At 44.5% G+C, this 20,925-nt stretch overlaps 1 long non-coding RNA gene across 1 annotated transcript; it reads right to left on the reverse strand.

Annotated features, from left to right (window-relative positions):
• Positions 1-3,780: 3,780 nt before the first annotated feature.
• Positions 3,781-20,569, reverse strand: LOC310769635. Its single transcript, XR_014551763.1, has 3 exons — positions 20,495-20,569; positions 17,118-17,291; positions 3,781-4,169 (listed from the first exon to the last, which is right to left on the reverse strand). It is a non-coding gene; the product is annotated as an uncharacterized lncRNA (long non-coding RNA).
• Positions 20,570-20,925: the final 356 nt, after the last annotated feature.

Here is a 20,925-nt window from a genome sequence, read left to right on the forward strand (position 1 = left end):
GTGCCTAAGACCTTGACAAAATGAATTGATTTGACTGGTTTCCTCTAGTACATTCCACCCTCACTTACACTGCTTTGGAAGGAACTCACGGACCTAAAACCCATAATAATATGAGTAACATTTTCTTAAGGTGCAGGGCCCGAAACCTGAGTGTCAGGGGATGGACTGGAGTTGGGGCTTGTCACACCTGAATCTAGGCATGGAGGACCTCCAAATCATGGCCTCTGAGGTGAATGGTCTGAGTTAGAAGCAGAAGGATCTGGAGAACTTGGCTACTGGGAGTCAGCAAGCAGAGGCTGGGCCTAGCTTTGCACTGCCTACGAATCTCAAGGGCTGATGCTGTACAGCCCTAGTTAATTTGAGTAAGAGGACTTTGAGGCCTGAACATGCAGAGACATAGCTGTCAATGTTTCCATTTTTTTTAAAGGGAAATTCCCTTATTCCGAATAGGATTCCTCTCAAGAAAAGGGAAAAGTTGACAGCTATGCGCAGAGACCACAATCACTCTATACAGCAGGTTTTGGAGGTAAGATTCCTGGTTGAAGCTCCAGAGTCGATGCTGGTGGATGTTGTAAGAACATAAGAGGAGCATCCTGGATCAGGCCAATGGCACATCTAGTCCAGTAACCAGATGCTGACCTGAGCACAAGAGCACCAGACCTGAGCACAAGAGTTCTCTCTCCTCCTGTGGCTTTCAGCTACTGGTGTTCAGAAGCATTGTTGCTCCAACTGTGCAGCCCCTGACAGCCTTAGCATCCATCCTCTTTTAAAGCTATCCAAGTTGGTGGCCATCACTGCCTCCTGTGGGAGCAAGTTCCATAGATTAACTCTGAGCTACATGAAGAAGGACTTTCATTTCTCTGTCCTGAATCTTCCAACATTCAGCTTCATTGGAAGTCCATTAGTTCTAGTTTTATGAGAGAGGGAGGGAAACTTTTATCTATCCACTTTTCCCATGCTATGCATATGTTATAAACACCTATCATGTCTCCCCTTAGTCACCTTTTCTGTAAACTAAAAAGTCCCAAATGTTGCAACCCTTTTTCAGAGGGGAGACAATCCATCTTCCCAGTGTTCATCTGCTTAAGATTCCTAACGCTTTGGAAACTCCTCTATTTGACAGTGTCCTCAATTTGCAAGCTGTGAAGTTCAAGTCCAGAGAAAGTTGCCTAAGAAGAGAGAGTAGCGAGGATTTGGACTTGCCCATCAGCATAAAAGACTGAGCCAGCAGCCCCATGAGCCATCTGCTCCCCGTCTTCTCCACTGTGGTGAGACACATTACATTTCTGCAGAAATTATAGCAATCATTTCTAAAACTGCATGCACACATTATCATATGAAAATTGCATGCAAATCTTGTGCAAATCTGTATCTTTTTTACAATGACACATTATCTTCTCATTGGAAATGTGTAAATAGCCACCAGATATGACCTCCCCTTTGAAGGACCTTGACTTGCTTATGGAAGGCAGCATCAACAAGGAGGAATCAGAGGTTGGAGGATCTCTGGGAGGATGCAGCTGATGTTCAGCGATGCTAAACCTGGATATTGACCCTGGGGGCAAGAAGGTGGTGGTTTTATGCACAAGCTCTGCTTGCTGCTTTTCTTAAATAATAATTTTTATAAAATTTTCTGTTTTACAATTTCAAATAAACACTTTACAAACTTTAAAATATCCAGTGACCTCCCTTCTTCTCTTTCCATGGTTCATTTTACATATCATACATCCCTGCATATTTTACTATAACCATCTGCTTGCTGTTTTATAGGATGGGATGGGGAGTGGCTGGTCAGACATTTGGTCTCAAAATGATACTTTGCACTCTGCCTCTCTCTTTTTTTGTACCTCAGAAGGGCCTTCTAAGGAACATGGAAAGGGCCCATAGCTCAGGCTTTGCATGCAGAAGGTCCCAGTTCAATCATCAACATCTCCGGGTAAGGATGGCAAAGAGTCATCCTGGAGAGCTGCTGCCAGTCGAATCATGACCCCCAGCTTGTGGACCCGATTCCGCTCCCCATGCAAATTTTTCCCATAATAATGTAAGCGCCTAAGAAGAGCCTCCTGGATGAGGTCAAAGACCCATCTAGTCCAGCTTCCTGTCCTCACGGTAGTCAACCAGATGCCCATGGAGGTCCGCAAGCTTGACCTGAGTGCAATAGCACTCTCCCCTCCTGCAGTTTCCAGTAAATGGTATTCAGAAGCATTGCTGCCACCAGCAATGGGGACAGAGCATAGTCATTGTGCCTAGTAGCTATAGATAATGTTCTCCTCCATAAATCTGTCCAATCCTCTTTGAAAGCCATTCAAGATAGTGGCCACCACTGCCTCCTGGAGGAGCGAGCTCCATAGTTTAGCTATGCGTTGCATGAAGTTCTATCTTTTATCCATCTTGACTCTTCCAACATTCAGCTTCATTGGAGGTCCATGAGTTCTAGTGCTATGAGAGAGGGAGAAAACCCCGTCTCTAACCACTTTCACCATGCCGTGCATCGGTTTATAATGATGCAACCTTTCCTCACAGGTCCATCCCCTTGATCATTTTGGTGCCCTTATCCTGAACCCCTCCAAGGCCCAACTCATTTCAACACCTTACTATTATAATTCTTAAAAAAATAATAATATTTAGACACAGCACTGAGGTGAGGAGGAGCAGTGCGCTGATAGGGATGGAAACCACACACCCATTGGGCCAAATAAATTTGGACACCCCTTATGCTGCCACGCACTCAGCTAGATGGACTGGTCGTCTCACCTTTGCTAAGGTACTTTCCTAAGCACCAGTAGAATCATTTCCAAGACTCTTCTAAGAACTGCGCTCTCTCACAAAGGGTGCTTATAAGTTCAGTGCTGTTAGCAACACGGTCCTGAAGTGGTAAAGCCTCTTTAATTAAATCTTCTTTAAAGCCGACAATTGGGAGATTTTTATGTCGGTCGTTTATCAACAATGGATGTTATTGGCATTGCTGTTGGCAGCTTTATTGATTATGAAATGATATTAAAGTCTTCAGTGCGGTCATTAGATGCAGTGCATTTGTACAACAGCTAGATATCAATTCCGGGCTGATAATCCTGAACATAAACTTCCCCACAAATGCTTTCCTTATGATGGTGCACCTCCCCCCCTTCCAAATAACAACTTGTAGAGCTGGATTTTGCTTTTGTTTTTATGATTGCAATGATTTCAGGCTTTATTGCTGCTTCCTTTGTGCAATGTTATTTCACCTTGAAGCTGCTGGGTCTCTTCAAATCATAGAGAAGATATGAACATCCAGGAATGGAGAACATGTAACCCTCCACATGTTATTTGAGTATAACTTCCATCATCCTTTATCCTTGGCCATCCTGTCTGGCGTAGATGGGAGTTGGAGTCCAACAACCTCTGGGAGGCTGCAGAACCCCCATCCCTGAATTAGACCATCACTTGCCCTTACTATCCTCAGCTTCCACCATCACTTGCATTTACTGCCCCTAGATACCTTCATCATAATGCTCCCTTCTTCTAATAGCTCTAGGGTAACATCATGTGTACACAGATTAGCAAAACCAGCAGTAGGAACGCATTGGAGTCAGAGTAAACTGTAACGTGTATTCAGCCTTAGGATTAATGAGTGTTTTAACTGCAACTCTTCCAAGCTTCCAAATTAAAACAGTAGGGGTTTATGTGTAAAGAACAATGTAATCTCACATCTTCTTAGCATAAAAAAGAAGAAATCTCCAGCCTGGACAGCAGGCACGTTGGTGGTGGGTTTGTATGAAACAAAATGTTAAAATATGCTCTCAATGTGAGGAAGGATAATAGGGAGAGCTCCAGCTGTTTATGGCGCTCAAGGCAAGAACTAGAGATGGAATAGGGTGGAGGCAGAAATGCTAGGATGAAAGGGAACACCTCAAATTATGCTTCCAAGAAAAAAAACTTATCGTAGAGTAAACAGGAGGAGATGAATTAGTGCAATGCCTTGGACACAAACCAAATGTGACTACAAACTGAAAAGTTCTTCCTAATGGTTAGTCAGAATCTTGTCATTTGGAACCATTGGTTCGGGTCCTCTCCTCTGAAGCAGCAGCAAATAAGCTTGTTCCACCTTCCATGTGGCAGTCCTGTAGATAGTTGAAGATGGCTCTCAGGTCAACTCTCAGTCTCCTCTTCTCCAGGCTGAACATACCTAGCTCCCTCAGCCGCTTCTCATTTCATTAAGTATGACTTTAAGCACTTTAGAACATGAGAACTGGAGAACTTCTAAACCACAGAAGGGGCATTGGACCATTGGGAGGAAACATGTCAATTCTCTCAGTGCCTCCTAAGTCTGTTGTGTCTGGGCAAGTCTCCTCTGCAGGTAGTCAAGCTGGTCTCCATCCCAGCTCTCTTCACCTGCTACACTTTTACAGTGAGGAGGGAGGTGTTCCTGATTTACACCCCCTTTAAGCTGCATAGCTCAAAGTGAGTGACACAGGTAATTTCAATAGTGACCCATACCCTGCCTCATGGATTGCCAAACCCTGCTTGCAAGTCTCTGAAGTCAATGATCACCTGAAAAGTGACTCACCATTTCTGCTCCCCTCTTCTGCTTTCCCCCTTGCACATACCTCTGCAGAGTGACCAAAAGCCAATCAAACCAATTGACCTAGTTATGCCACAACCACCACTAACTGCTCCAAGTAGGTGTGTGTGTGTGGGGGGGAACCCTTCCACCAGCCAATCACAGAAAAGGACAAAAAAAAATCCTACTTGGTCCCAACTAATCACAGAATCATAGAGTTGGAAGGGGACTTAAAGGGTCATTTTGTCCAACCCCATGCAGTACAGGAACCATGCTGGAATCTTACAGGGTCGGTGAGCTGGGTGTCATGAACTCTTATGAAAAGAGGAGGAGGAGAGAGCAGGAAGGCCCCTTTATAGCCACTTCCCACTCTGGCCCACCACTGCTAATTTTCAGCAGGAAGTGGTGTCTTGCCCTTCTTCTACCCCCACTAAAAATGGGCTCCCATCTAGACTATTTAGGAAGCGATATAATGCATACACATCCTAAATGTCCAAACCTCCCCCCAATGTGGATCAACTTGAGCCCAGTAAGAACATAGTAACTACCTTGCCAGATCAGACCAGAGGCCTATCAAGCTCAGCATTCTCTTTCCCACAGTGTCCAACCAGATGTTGAAGTTTTTCCTTGACGCTGCAGTCAACAAGTGGCGTGTGTGCCATGAATCAAGTCCCAAGAATCCGATGCTCAAGGCTGTCAGCACAGATGGACATAACCCTTAATACCAGTGAAGGCTTCATTGATGAGAATGCTTTAGCATATCCCATTCGAAATGGATGACGCTCTCCATCTTATTTCATTAGATCTTAAACTGATAATCTCTGAAGCACCATCACCATTCCAATGAACCCATCAAAGGAGCCCTCAAACAGACCTTGCAAATGATTTCGTTTGTGTGCATTACTTTAGCAGCATTTTATTCTAACAAGAGTTTTTATTTTCTGTCTCCCCATTTTTCAAGCTTTCTGTCTGATCAGAGCATATATTTGCCATCTCAGAGGCATTAATTTAGTTAGCACGACTCGCTGCTTGATGCTCCGACAGGACTTTTTTTTTTGTAAACGGGAAAAAAATGTGTGGCATAATTTTGAACCAGAAATACTGCAGACATTTGAATTCATTTTCAAAGTGCTGGCACTAAACTCTTTAAAACCTCACGTGAATATCTGAAGACAGTTCTAGGTCACCCTTTTCCCCCAGCTGAGTTAAAATTCAGTTTGGCTCTGATTTTCATTAGGGCCAAGGACTGGGCGGGGTGGGGGGAGACTTTGCTTTTCCTTATAAACATTTCCCCCCCTTACACTCTCTGTTATTCTTTGATTAGAAAAAATGAAATTTGGATGGATGGGTTGCGGACACCTTCTGATTTTGCAGCGAGTTCATTAATTACCAACGTTCTTAAAAATCTGACATTTCATTTTTATGGGAACGCCAGGTGAGTCCTGAAAGTGGCCCCCCAACAGAGGAATTATAAATGTTCTAGAAGCAACTTTAATTTGACAGTTGACTCTACTTACAAAAGAGAAATCAACTTGTTCCCATAGAGATGGCTCATTTACAAGCACAGCGTCTTCTGAGTAGAATCAAAACAAACGCAGCTTTCCAGTTTGCAAATCAGGGAGCTGCCATTGTCATGACACCATTCAATAATAACCCAGCTTCTGATTTAAAGGGAAGGTTATCATGTCTCCAGCTTTTGGTCATGATCCACTTATATAACTGGCCACACTCACACCATAGATTCAAGGCACCATGATGCCACTTTAATCAGTCATGGCTTCCTCTAAATAATTCTGGGAGCAGCAGTTTATTAAGAGTGCTGACAATTGCTAGGAGGCCTCTCTTCCTCTCCCAGAGCCATTATTCCCAGAATTCCCTGTGAAGAGGAGCTGACTGTTAAACTGCTCTGGAAACTATAGCTTCAGGGTGTGTGATATCGGGCCTTGTAACCACTCTCAGCACCCTTAACAAGCAACAGCTCCATAAGACTTGGGGGAAACCATGACTGTTCCATGTGCTTTAAATGTGTGGTGTGAATGTGGCCCTGGACATTGAGGGGCCAACGATCTCCTAAGGGACAGAAGAGAATCTCAAGCCCTGTGTGGAAATGGTAATGAACTAAACACAGTTCAGAGGGTCTCCCCTAGGAATGGATGAATCCAGCAATTTGGATTTCTGTTTCTCGTTTTCCAATCTGGAGTTTCATTCAACATATTTGCACATCTGTGATTTTTTTCTTTTTAAAGAAAGTCCTCAGAAAAACCCCCAACAATTTAGTACACATTTCTCCTAATATGCATGCAATTTTACCTATTATACACACTTTGCATACCTTGCTCCCCCTTCCACTAAACACCCATGGCTTGGTACATAATGGGAGCAGAACCTCCCAAATTCTGATCACCATCACTATTCCACATCCTGACCCTTTGTGTACACACCTCACAGTAGCTCTCCAAACTAGATTACAGCCTCAGAGCAAAAAAGTTCCTAGTTCAAGACCCTGGCAAAAGAGCATATCAGAAGAACCAAAGGCCCATCTATCCCAGCATCCTCTTCTCACAGTGGCCAACCAGATGCCTTTGGGAAGCCTGAAAGCAGGAGCTGAGTGAAAGCAACAGCAATCTCACTGGGCTCCTGTCAAACTCTCCCTCACCTGTTCTAGATTGATGCTGGAGTGTTGGAAGGGATGATTTAGTGGAATATATTTCCACCTCTGGTGGATGTGTCCAGTTGCAAACCCTTTTGGGTCTAAGGTGTTTAAAAGAATTTCAGATATTCTCAGGGATGCACAATGTACTCCACAACTGGCACACCTTTCTTTGTCCTTCAGGAACAACTGTATCCATTCTTAAAAGCACCCCCAACCACCCTTGGGCCTCTCTTTGCCCCCCAGCAATTCACCCTTCCCCTTCTTTGGCTTGCAAACATTTTCTCTGTTTCCCAGTGTTTCTTCTTTTGTTTGTTGGTCAAGTTCAGAAGCACCATCCCTTTCAGTGTAACATGTTTGCAATCCTTTGTTGATCTTTTTATTAGTAGCTGCACGTCTAACAATCACATAGAAATGGAAAATATCATCCGATGTTCATCTTTCTTCTTGGCTACATAATGCTTGAAACATTACATTGCTAGAAAAGATAACTAGGCTTATTAGAGCTATAAATGGAAAAACAAAACAAACCAGACTCTTTCTAAGCAACTTGGATTTTATTTCCTACATCAGGGCAGAGCAATCACAGCAAACTTTGCCACCTGCCTCACTGGATGTATAGAATATGTGATACTTACTGTGAAAATTCTGGGTTCACCTTTTCCCCCCTTAATATATTTCCTTGATATATTATGGATATCTTTTCTCTCTACCTTATGCTGTCTAATGTATTTTCCTTTCTTTACTTTTAAGACTTTGTGTCTTTCTCCATTTCATATTCTGTGATTTAAATTAACTTTTTGAAAAACCAACTAAAATTACTCTAAAAACCCCCAAACAGTGCTATTCCCTCATGGTTCCAAACAACTGGCATTCAGAAGCAGATTGCCTGAGAGTAGAATATAGCTATTGTGGCTGGAAGTAAGAGAAAATCTGAAGACTGGAAGAAACCATCAATTTTATAATATATCTGGTTAAAGACTGCTATTCTATTGCTCAGTCTCAAGTTAGGTCCTGATGGGGCCATATTTGTGAGCATAGAATCCTAGAATTGTAGAATTAGAAGGGAACCAAAGGGTCATCGAGTCCAAATCCCCACAGTGCTGGAATCATAGCTCAAGAACCCCTGACAGATGACTACCCAACCTCAGCTTAAAAACATCCAATGAAGGAGAGCCCACCACCTTCTGAGGAAGTCCGTTCCACCCTCAGCAAGTTCTTCCTAATGTTTAGTCAAGACTCCCCTTTCTTGTCATTTGAACCCATTGGTTCAGGTCCTTCTCTCTGGAGCAGCAGAAATGGTTTCATCTCAGATATTTGTAGATGCCCATCATTTCACTTCTCTGTTTTCTCTTCTCCAGGCTAAACATACCCAACTACCTCAACTGTGCCACGTAAGACTTGGTTTCCAGCCCCCTATCATCTTGGTTGCCTTCATAGGCTGGAAGAAGGACAAGAACCCACTTCTAGCTTACCAGTCTAAGAGAGGAACAAATGGGTTATATAAGGTATGCCTCACCCTTATACCTTGCTCTTCAATTTCTGGTCATCACTCACACTGCCCTCCTTGTACACAGTGTGAGATAAGCCAGTTACCTTTAAAGGGCCAAGTAGGAACTTTTTGCCCCCTTCTTAGATTTTCCTGGGTTTTCCTGGGTGAAAGCAGTGATATAAGTGCAAGTGTGGATGAGCCCTAAGTTTGCTTTCCACCTTCCCACCCACCCATTAGTGCCTGATTCAAACTTCTGTTATTGTTTAAATCCACAATTTTCCACTTCTGTTGTGCAACCTGCCTTCTCTTTTGCTCCCCCGTCCCCCACCTTCATGCAAATCCAGGATTGAGAGAAGTCACTACAAATCCTCCAATGTGGGCTGTGCTGTATATCCAGGATTGTGATGCAGCACAGCAAATCCTTCAATGAGGTCTGCATGATGACAGCCTTACATTTTTATGTATATAGGAAGATATATGACAAGCTACCCACCACTGGTCGACCAGATGAACTGCAGATTCATTGCTTTAGCCCCAGGAAAGTAACATGAAGTTGAGACATGTTGACTACTCCCAGCCAAAAAAATAATGAAGCAATATCAAAAGCAGCCAAGGGAATTTGCTGTCGAGCCAACTCTAATGGAAGCGAAATCAGCTCAGACAATACATTTTTGGGGGATTTGAAATAGTTTTGGAACTGTAATTGCTTCAGCGGCAGCCAGGCATGGTGGCTGGATGGGTGTCATTGCGCTTGATGATGTGACTTCAAAAGTATCATCCACTGAATGTTAACATGCTGGCTTTCTCCTCTTCTTCGGTGGACAGTGCTGTGATGCTTTCCTGCAGAGATGATTGACAAAATTGCTGTGGCAAACAGAATCCCTTCTGTTAGGCCTGATCTGGGGGAAATCTCGCAGAATGGTTTAACAGGCACCCTGGTGGGCCAGTTCTTCTTCACCTCCCTTCCAGACTGATATATATTCTATTTCACAATCCTCTTGCCCTCAACAATTTCATACACTGAAAAAGGGACACAGACAGGAACCTGTTCCAATTCCAGGGATGAACTAGTTCTGAGCCAAAATGTCCTTCACTCTGCGTGCTTCTTAAAAAGTGAAGCATAATAAGATTTCAAATTTACTCTTTTAGATTCTGCAGAACTAGCGTATATAAATAAGTCTCTTTAATTGATCCAGGATTTTTAAAAGTTTATTTTTCAGTAGAATAATAGAACTGTAGAGTTAGAAGGAATGCCAAGGGACATCTAGTCCAACCCCCTGCAATGCAGGAATAATATGCATTGAATGAACACAAAAGAAATCTATACATTGCAAAAATGTAAACAAACCCCCTTCTCTTGCCAGAAGTCAAATGAGTATTCTTGTTCATATTCCATCTTCTTCAATCATGTTTGTTTACTATCTATTTTTGTCATTCCTTCAACAGGGATCATATAGATCATAACACTGCAGTCAACTAAAGGGGGCAGGACACACACGGACATAGTTCTAACAAAGGAGAAACAATCTGGAGTCCAAGGTTGGTACAGCTGCAGCTGAGATGATGTTCTCCATCCTGGATGCTTTAATATGTAATGAATAGCCACCAACTGGCATAGAAAGTGCCTGGTTTCTCCCCCCCCCTTCAATGTTGATACATCATGGGTTATTTTATCAACAATTGCTATTCTCCATTCTTTCCTTAACAATAAATCTAGTTCTACACCTTGTAAATCTCACCAGGTTTGGGCTATGGGGATTCTTGCTGCAACTAGGAACACCCTCAAGAGGCCTTTTGTCTTGATATCTTCAGTTGTCCTCTCAAAAAGAGAAAGTATAGACAACTGTGGGTGGGGGAAATCAATGTCCTCCTGAATTATCTCTGAGATCTCCTCTTGTACCACCTTGCAAAAGATCTGTACCTGTGAACAGGACCAATGCCTATGGTAATATGTTCCCTTAAGAATTTAAGAAGAACCACAGTGAAGACCGCCCAACCAAATTGCAAAGGCAGGGCACCTGTAGAAGAATTTTGCAATAACTCAACATCCAGGGAGCACTTGGCTCCCTCTGGTTCCCCACCCTCCCTAGTTCTGGTAGGGTGGGGGGAGAAACTGGCTTCCAGTTCTATAAAGGGCCCGTTGCAGGTTGAGCAGCCCTTTCAGAATGCAGCAATTCTTCAGCAGAAGTGGCTGGCAGTGAGGTAGCAGGGCAAGGTGGAAGTGTTCATCTGTCACAGACACTAGACCCTGACAGCTCCCTGCTAGTGGCTGTCTCAGGCTTTGAAGAGTCAACTTATACATTAGATATGAGAAGACACATCTGTCTCTATCCATTATTCATGACCCACATTTCCATTCTGGATGCCACCAAGCATTTAAACGCTCATGTTGGCAGCACAAATAGCCGCACCGCCCCTCCCCAAACAGCTTGTCTCTTCTTGGCTCAGCTGTAGTAGAGGAGTGTTGGTGGTGGCTTGGCCAGAAGGTGGAGAGAGCAGATGAGCTCCACCATACGCCACACATTTTAGCAATCTTCCCATCAGGGTGATTATGCCTCCAGCCATGATTTTGAGAGATATGCGTAGCTGAGACAGCAAGCATCATTTTTGGTGAACAGGTGGAGACTGGCAGGGAGTCGCTCACCAAAGGATGCTGGAAAATGCGTTCATTGGTGATGGTGGGATGGAAGTCTAGATTTATATCACAATGGAAAGATGATGAGGAGAGAGACTTTGTACCAACAGAACACTGTCAGGGCCTCAGACCAAGGGCCCTGCAGTCTTCTCCATCTGGCTCTCAGAACTATATCCAGGCCACACATCCTCTTCCCAGGTCATACCCCTTACTGACCCTGCTCCTCACCCTTGAGTGCCTTTGCCTGACTGGAGGGTGTGTGTGTATAAATCTCTGATTTGTGTGTGGCTAGAGTCACATCTGTTGGGTTGGGGCTAGGCTGCAGCTGGGGCTTTGATGTAGGCCTAACCTGCTGTAGGTGCTGCACAGCCTGGTCAGACTGAGGTCTACTCTGCTGCTACATCCCTGGGGCTCCCTGCAGCTGAAAGGGGGGAGTCTGTCATTTGTTTGGAATTGTATCCTTGTGTAAAGGAGGGATTGTTGTTTTCTTGGTATCATGGTGTAAAGGAAGGCCTGGTATTCTTGTGTTTATCCTTGTGCAAAGGAAGGGTTCTGCATACCCTCCAACTTTTCTCCAATGAAAATAGGGACATCCCATCCCATAATGATGGTTTTTACTATTTATACCCCACACATCTTACTGCATTGCCCCAGCCACTCTGGGTGGCTTCCAACATATACAAAACATAATAAAACATTAAACATTTTAAAAACCCTTCCTTATACAGGATTGCCTTCAGACAGCTTGGGGAGTCAGATAACTCCATACTCTCCAACATTTCTCCAATGAAAATAGGGACACCTTAAGGAAAAGCAGGACATTCTGGCTTCAAATCAGAAACTGGGATGGAAAACAGAGACACTTGGAGGGTCTGGATTCTGAATGTGAAGCCAGCTGCTTGATAAATTTCAGACTTTCTTTGCTGCTTGTGTTCTGAATCTGCTTCAAAGATCCCTAACAATGAAACCTTTGGCCTTTGGCAAAACACCTGCATCCTTCTGAGGTTTTCCACAGGGAATTCTGTCCCTTCGGCTGAAATGGTTCCCCAAACACTGCCTTATAGTGCTAGGGGGTTGTTGCTGTTCAGGAAGTACACCACCATGGTACAGCTGCAATCTAATGTTTCCAGGGTTTAGTCTGTCTAACTCAGGGGCAGCCCTATCAAATGATATCAGACTCCAAGTTTCATCATCCCCCAGCATTGGCCATGCTGGCTGGGGCTGTTGGGAGTGTGAAACCAACAACTAGGTCACTATCTCTGGTCCAACTTGTGCAAGAGGAGCAATGTTGCTAGAAAGAACATTAGCAGAGCCTGCTGGATCAGGCCAATAGCCCATCTAGGCCAGCATCCTGTTTTCACAGTGGCCGACTAGAAGACCTGGAGAAAAGGCCACAAGCAGGATGCAAGCAGAAGAGCAACTCTCTACTCCTGCGGCTTCAAGTGTTTCTGGAAAGTACAGACAATGGGAGCCTGTTTTATCTCGGCAAGAATGCTGTTTCACAGGACAGGGACAGCCATACTAAAAACCCTGCTCTGAGTTACTGGTGGAGTGGGCTGCTGAGATCTTTGGAAGTTGCATGAGAAACTCTCCAACAGATTGCATAATCTATCAAGTGTATAAAGGATAAGAAACTTGCCCACACGAAGGAGTTCTGCAGTCTGTGTTCTTGCTCCCTGGAATCTTCCTCAGGGACTAGATCAGGGTCATGATAACAGCACTCTTTCCACCAACTTAGACATAGAGTCTTTTGAATTTAACTGCATTGCAAGATCAGAGCGCCAAACCACTTCCGAAACGGAAACTAGATTCTTCCAAGGGACAGAGTTGATGAAATTTATATCCCTGTTAAATTTAGTGAACTAGCATTAAACTGCTGCTCATTTAAGAATGGAAAATGGCAAGTGTGCTATTAAAATTCTGTGCCTTGAGCTGTCCCGGGAGTTTGACACATTTTGTTCAACCGTGCAGAGGCAAACTCACCAGCTCCTGTAGTAGTTTTAATTCCTCCTCCCACCCATTGAAAATGAACTTCGAAGCAATCCTGGATTCTTTGCAAGATGATGTTAATATTCATAACTGATGTGTATTCCTCTTCTGCGAGGGCTTGAAGCTCAATCGGAAGCCAATCAGGAATCACTAGAACTTGTGGATAACCAATGAAGCCAAGTGTTGGAAGATTCTGGATGGGTAAAGGGATAATAATAATAATAATAATAATAATAATAATAATAATAATAATAATTTATTTATACCCTGCCCCAGCCACTCTGGGCGGCTTCCAACAAAACACTAAAATACAATAACCTATTAAACATTAAATGCTTCCCTAAACAGGGCTGCCTTTAGATGTCTTCTAAAAGTTTGGTAGTTATTTTTCTCTTTGACATCTGGTGGGAGGGTGTTCCACAGGGTGGGTGCCACTATCGAGAAGGCCCTCTGCCTGGTTCCCTGTAACTTGGCTTCTCACAGCGAGGGAACCGCCAGAAGGCCCTCGGCACTGGACCTCAGTGTCCGGGCAGAACAATGGAGGTGGAGACGCTCTTTCAGGTTTACTGGACTGAGGCCGTTTAGGGCTTTAAAGGTCAGCACCAGGGAAGTCGTTCTTCATGCAGCACGTAGTTAAACTATGGAAATCACTGCATTGCTCCCTGGTGAGGAAGCACTTTTGTGCTCAGTTCGTGCTCCTAAGTTTCCCATTGGGGCATCTGGCTGGCCAGTTTGAGAACAGAATGCTGGATTAGATGGGCCATTGGCCTGATCTATCAGGGTCCTTCTTATGTTCTTAAAGATGCAGTGATGCTGCTGCTGCTGATATAATAGAATGGAAGCTGAAAATTGGGAGACACTTAGACCAAAGACACATATTTAATCATATTAAGCCTGTACACACAGAATCACCCATGCAAGGGTGCTCAAAGGATTATAAAGAGCTAATGGCGCACATGCAATGCTCTGGACCCTTGAAAGAAAGCGTGTGGTTGTTGCAGTTTTTAATGCCTTGAGGTTCAAAAAAACCTTGAGAATGCTCATTAAAGTACAACTTTGAAAACAGATGGTTTGAAGCTGGGCAGGTATTACATGAGGAAAAAATGCTGCAATATTTTAAGATTCCTTCCTGTAAATATCACCTTCCCCAACATTGCACTATACAGAAACTGGGATACTGTTAAATGGGTGTTCTCTTAATACAGTGCAGTTTATTACAACGGATTAAGCCTTGTGCATATGATTAATAGTATATTGTACTTAAATAAGTAAATGTTATCTTGTTCAGGACAGCACTCCAATCTCTGTTGCTCTCCATTCTGCGCAGTACATCATAGCTAATTACTGTAATAACAATAATCATGAAAAGCTCATTTGGCCTTAATGTGGGCATGTAATCCTGCTCTGAATGCATAGCAATTAATAAAACTCAACTGTTTCTGCTTGAATGTACTTGGCGTTCTAGCCTGGGGAGGGGCTGCCCCTCAAGGAGGCTACCTGTTGGACCTCTGCAGGAGTTACTGCTCTTGCCTTGCCTCTGAGCACAGGCTACTCTTGTTTCTCTGAAAATGTACAGCAAATAGCCCTCCTGCTCCCCTGGAGGCTGGCTACTGTCTCTCTGCATGACTGTATACTCTGGATCCATCTCCCTTTGATCAGAATATCTGCTGTTCCAAGATGGATTGATCTTATATTAAAAAAAAAAACAAATCTATTACGCTTGTATAGTTCACTCAGTAGAGCATCAGACTCTTAATCTCAAGGGTCATGGATTCGAGCCCCCATGCTGGGCAAAAGATTACTGCATTGCAGATGGTTGGATTAGATGACCCTTGTGGTCCAACTCTACAGCTCTATGAAAATACATTAATAAAAATAGCACAGTGCCAGTCAAAGCCCTTCCCTTAAAAAAACAATCATTTCCCAAAGGCTTGTTGGAATAATGCACTCTTCACTTGCCGGCAGAAGGACAACAAGGAGGAGGCTTCTCTAGGGAGGGAGTTCCAAATTCTGGGAGCAGCCACTGAGAAGGCCCTGTGAGGGTGTTGGGACTGAGAGAAGGCCCAGGCAGGCTCATATGTGAGAATATGGTCTTTCAGATAGCCTGGATCTAAGCTCACATTTACTTTGTACCCATAGAGACTTTTAACAAGGAAGCTTCTGGGAAAGGAATAAATAATGCATAAAAAGGGGCTGGCTTCTTTTGTATATGTGATCGAGATGTGTGAACACATCAACTCCCTTCTGAAGAATATCAAGTTTCCACAGCCCCCAACTTCACCTTTGAGGTTTTGCATTGCTTTTATTTCAGAGAGTGCCAAAAAAACAAAACCACCAATTATTCCTGCTAGTGAGCCGGCTTGTGATTTCATACTTAATTAATTGTGTCTGTCCATTTCCTTTGAAAAGTTAATTTAAAGCAAGGGAGGGGAAGAGAAAGAGAGAGGGAGAGAGAAAGCCCCTGGTTATTTTCTATATTTGAACACAGCATTTTCATTTCAATTAAAACACGGATGCAGCAATTAGCTCTCAATTCAGGTCCCCTGTGATGAAATACTGCATAAGGTCATGCAATATAAACTCATAGAGATGCTGTTTCTCTTCTCAGAATCAGCACCTGGAAGTGGACTTGGAAAAGAGCAACATGTTACCTCTGCGTTGGCTACAGACATTGACTATTGTCTTGTGTTTTTTAGGTTCTGCCGTCCCATATTTTTTCCTCTGAATTTGTTGCACAAGTGACCTGGTCCAGTGGATCTGTACAGAGTTATGTCTGTTCCTCAAACTCTGGAGGGCTTCTGCCAGTCAGTGTAGACAATACTGGGATGGATTGGCCTGGGCTCATCTCCAACACCTCCTTAAAAAAAAAGTCATAGAATTGTAGAGTTGGAAGGGACCTAAAGGTTCATGTAGCCCAACCCCCTGCAATCTCAGGGATCATGACTTCAAGAGGCCTCAGCTTGAGACTTTAGAGACTGATTAACTGTCAGCGGTGGCGCTGTGGTCTCAACCACTGAGCCTTGGGCTTGCTGCTTGGAAGGTCAGCGGTTCAAATCCCCGCAATGGGGTGAGCTCCCGTTGCTCGGTCCCTGCTCCTGCCAACCTAGCAGTTCGAAAGCACGTCAAAGTGCAAGTAGATAAATAGGTACTGCTCCGGTGGGAAGGTAAACAGTGTTTCTGTGCACTGCTCTGGTTTCTCCAGAAAGCAGCTTAGTCATGCTGGCCACATGACCTGGAAAAACTGTCTGCGGACAAATGTCAGCTCCCTCGGCCAGTAAAGCGAGATGAGTGCTGCAACCCCAGAGTCGTTCACGACTGGACTTAACTGTCAGGGGTCCTTTACCTTTGCCTTAAGTGTCAGAACACACAATACTAGGATACACAATACAACAGCATCATATTTTCCTCTATGTAGAACAGTAACTCATGAAGAGACTCAACAGAGAGCTTTCTCTGCAGGAGGATGTTTATGCCATGTCTTTTTATTGGAAGATATTTCATCATCCAATTGCATCTGACATGTTGACGTGGCAAAATTATCTATACCCAGCAGAGGCTGCTTGAAAGCAGGAGAATCCAGACTGATGTGGAAATGTGGCAAACCAGAGTTAAGATTTGGAAAGCATAACACTGAAAGACACCGGAAAAGGATTTGTCCATTCCTAGTGTGCACACACTGTGTGGAGTTAAGCAGGACATGTGAGCTCTCTCTCTCTCGCTAGCAGCGTTTATGTACGCTGAGCTAACAACACTGTTTCCTAGCTTGCCTTGGGTGGTTTTCCAACAGGAGGTGTTATGGAAAAGGTCTAACCTTCAAACTAGCACTGCGTGCGGATGAGACATCCCCGGGACAATCCAGTGTTGGCTTTTTCCTCCCTGGGTAGCTTGTAGAAGAGAGTGAATGGAAAAGGAGAAACACGTTTCCAATTACCACCATGTCCTTTTCGGCACCTTTCCTGTTGTCATAGCATGTTTTAAATCAGACCTACCGGGAGGAAAAGGGGAGGGTAATGAAATGTGAATGCTCAAATGAAAGTGAGAAAGAAGTCAGAAGCGACAGCCCATAGCCTATGGAAGAAGTCGGCTGTATAAACTGTTTCCTCTGACTTCAGAGGACTCCATCGCAGCCAGGGTAGAAGGGAACTCGGATCTCTTCCTCCTCCTTGCCACTGAGAGAGAGTTTAGTGTAAGACCTGGGAGACCAGGATTGACCTGGATGACCTTGGGCCAGTCATTGTCTCTTAGCTTAGCCTGCCTCACAGGGTTATAATGTGGATATAATGGGAAGGGGGAAGACCCATGTCTACTCAATGAGCACCTTGCTACCTGACCCTAGAGCTGTGCAAGCCCACCCACCCCCAATGTGGTTTGGATCCGAATTGGGTTGTATTGGACATAGAGTGATCCAGAACAAACTGGAACCTCATCATGATTACCGCATTGGGTCCCAAATTCAGTTGGATGTGCCCAAGTTTTCACCTTTAAGAATTTTCTCCTAATGTTCCACCAAAACCAACCATCCTGGAACTTAAGGCTGTTGCATCTGGTCTTGCCCTCTGGAAGCAGCAGAGAGCAAGCCTTTTTGCCTCTACTGTGGGACAGGGTTCAGCTATCTGAATGAGTGTTGGCTCATGTTCAGTCATTCAGGTTGCAGGGGGCTGGTTGAAGTGATGGTGGGAGCTATATGCTGGCAGGCAGCCAACAATAGTGGCAAAAAGCTCTCTAGCTCCTCCAGTGATGCTAAAGGATAAGGCAAATATGGCTTTTCCTCAGGTCTACACAAGAAGGAAATCATGATTTTCTTCTGCAAAACACTGAAGGGCATGTACCCTTTTTTCAAGGATCTCAAGGTGGTTCTCTCTGGGGTGACCCTTACTTTGCCACTGCAATCCTGTGAGGGCAGTCTCAAAGACAAAATTTACTGCTGGTCTTGGTGGGAAGGCTACATATTGGGTCTATCTCATAGCATAGTCCAGAATGGATGTGGGGAACTTGTGGCCTTCCAGATGTTGTGGACTACAGCTCCCATCATCCTTCACTACTGAACATGCTGGGTGAGGTTGATGGGAGTTGGAGGCTAGCCAGTGGTGGAGCTCCATGCTCCGGCACCGGGGGGCGGAGAGCAGGCGGGGGCAGGGATGGCACCCATCCCGGGGGTGTGCCATGGCGCCCAGTGCAGGCAGGGGGACAGCTGCGATGGCACCCCACTGGGATCGCATTGCCAGGGGTGGTGCGCTCCCCCCGCACTTCTCTTCCTCTGCCAGTGAGCCTAGCAACATCTTGCAAGGGTGTTTTGCCAACCCCAGAGGCTCTGCTGACTTTGTGTTCCCAACTAGACCCCTTATAGAAAAAGCAAACAGCCCCAACAGAGTACATTGCTGGATCTATATGTTTAGCACATTACGACGAAAGAATGCCAACATCCCCCCACAGTACATGCCCATTCATGTGTAGATTTTAATTCGACGCAGCCATCTCTAAAGGACATAATTGTCAATTCCAGCATCCTGAGTTGAGATATTTAAATTAGGCTGGAGAAATTATATTCCATATTGAACGCTTCTGAGCTCTTTGCTTCATTAACCACGTTGCCAGCAAAGGCCTGGCAATTGGAAAGCAAACGTCTGCGTCTTTCATTACTGAGACTCAGTTCAGACATTACGTGGTCTGCCCAGATGCCCATGCCACTGCTGTAAAAGTTCTCACCCCCAAATTTTGTGATGTGAGGAAGATGCCTGGGGAGAGACACCCCACACACCTTCTCATTGCAAACAGACTCCCTAAAACTTGGTGTCTGGGGAAAATATGATGGGGAGGAAATCACTCATCATCTTTCCTGTCACCACAGTCATCCAGAGAGAGAGAGGCAGGCAGGCAGGCAGACAGACAGACAGGGAATATGAGACCAAGCCATGATATGATAGCGATCTTCAAATATCAGAAGATGTGTCACAAAGAAGATGGAGAAAGCTTGTTTTCTCCTACTTCCAGAGCACAGGACCCAAGCAATGGATTAAAAACTCAAGAAAGGAGATTCCAGCTAAACATTAGGATAAGGTTACCAGACGTCCCAGTTTCCCGGGGACAGTCCCTGGATTTACAAATCAGTCCCCATACAAAATCCATTGAAGTTGAAAAGTGTCCCTGGATTCATTGGGGGTGGGGGAATCTGGTAACCTTACATTAGGAAGAAGCTTCTGATGGTAAGAGCTGTTTGACAGTGGAATGGATTCCTTTGGAAGGGGACAGACTCTCTTTCACTGGAGGTTTTTAAACAGAGGTCAGGTGGCCATCTGTCAGGGACTCTCTGGCCATGATTCCGCCATTGCAGGGGAGAGCTATAGCACGAGACTCTTAATCTCAGTGTTGTGGGTTCCAGTCTCATGTTGGGCAAAATATCCCTGCTTTGCAGGGACTTGGGCTTGGTGACCCTTGTGTTCCCTTCCAGTTCTGTGAATCTTGGGCAGGATGACCCTCGGGGACCCTTCGCCTTCACAATTTGATGTTTTTATGAGCACGGCTGAGATCTGCACTCCTAATTTACCCCAGCCATTTTTTATTTTTAAAGGGAGGCGGCTGCTGTTTTAGCTGAGCATCAGTAGCGCTGACGCTCAGCTACCTTTTCAATAGAATCATTTGCCCAGAAAGTAAGAGAAACATACTTTTAATTACCTCTCTCATTCCTCCAGCTTGTAACTGTCAATGTTACGCATCACATCTCTTTGCATTAGGGGGGCTAATTTGGAGTGGCATCTTTAACATGCAGATGGAGCAAGGGTTGCGAGTTAGTTCACGCCTCAGCTGAGGGGGCTCAGATGTTCTGGGTGCCCTGATAGCTCCATCATCAATGAGGCAAGCTATTTGTGAGATCACTTTGCATCATCTTATTGAAGGAGTGGAAAGGTTTAAAATAAGAATAAGAATAACTTATAAGTCAGGGCTCCTGAAAGTAATGTTAACAGAAGCCTACTTTTCCTTGTGTTACAATTTAAAGTGGGGCTAAAGGGCCCTTTCTACTCTTCTGAAATTTGCTGTTTATAGGAATATGTATTCCAGCTCTCCTGAAATCAAGTTGCGGTTTAGGACACCTAAGATTGGTGTTTTTGTCTGGCATTACTCAAGGGTAAGCCAGGGGTTAATCAAGGGTACCAGCACATTTTTTTCAAATGTTAAAAGTGTGCCACTTACTGTAACAACTTCATGGTGAGTACCGGCACCTTCCCACCCCTCCATAAAAAAATGCACTGCCTAAAATATTTCCACAGTTGGCCATTTGCCAGTTGCCTTAGTGATGGACAGATCCTGGGTCAGCCTCCTGGTGACCCAGCATCCAATGAGAGCTGTTTAGAATGTCATCCAACTGGGAGGGGGTGGCAAGTCAAAATGAGAACTTTACATTTAAACCAGCAGACCTCGAAAAAGCACCTAGATAGGGCCCTGGGGAGAGAGGGATCTGTCCTGACAGCAGCTAGGGGGCCCCTAGACAGGGCAACCCAGTTTAACACCATGAAGGCAAAGTAAAAATCCCAGAATGGTGTGGGAGACTGTTGCTGGTGTAATAATACTAAAAACCATTCTAGCATTTCCTGAGACTGGATTTAAATAAGAGTACCATACAA

The sequence above is a fragment of the Podarcis filfolensis genome (genome assembly GCF_964270895.1).
Source record: "Podarcis filfolensis genome assembly, chromosome: 8".
Lineage (NCBI taxonomy): Eukaryota > Metazoa > Chordata > Lepidosauria > Squamata > Lacertidae > Podarcis > Podarcis filfolensis.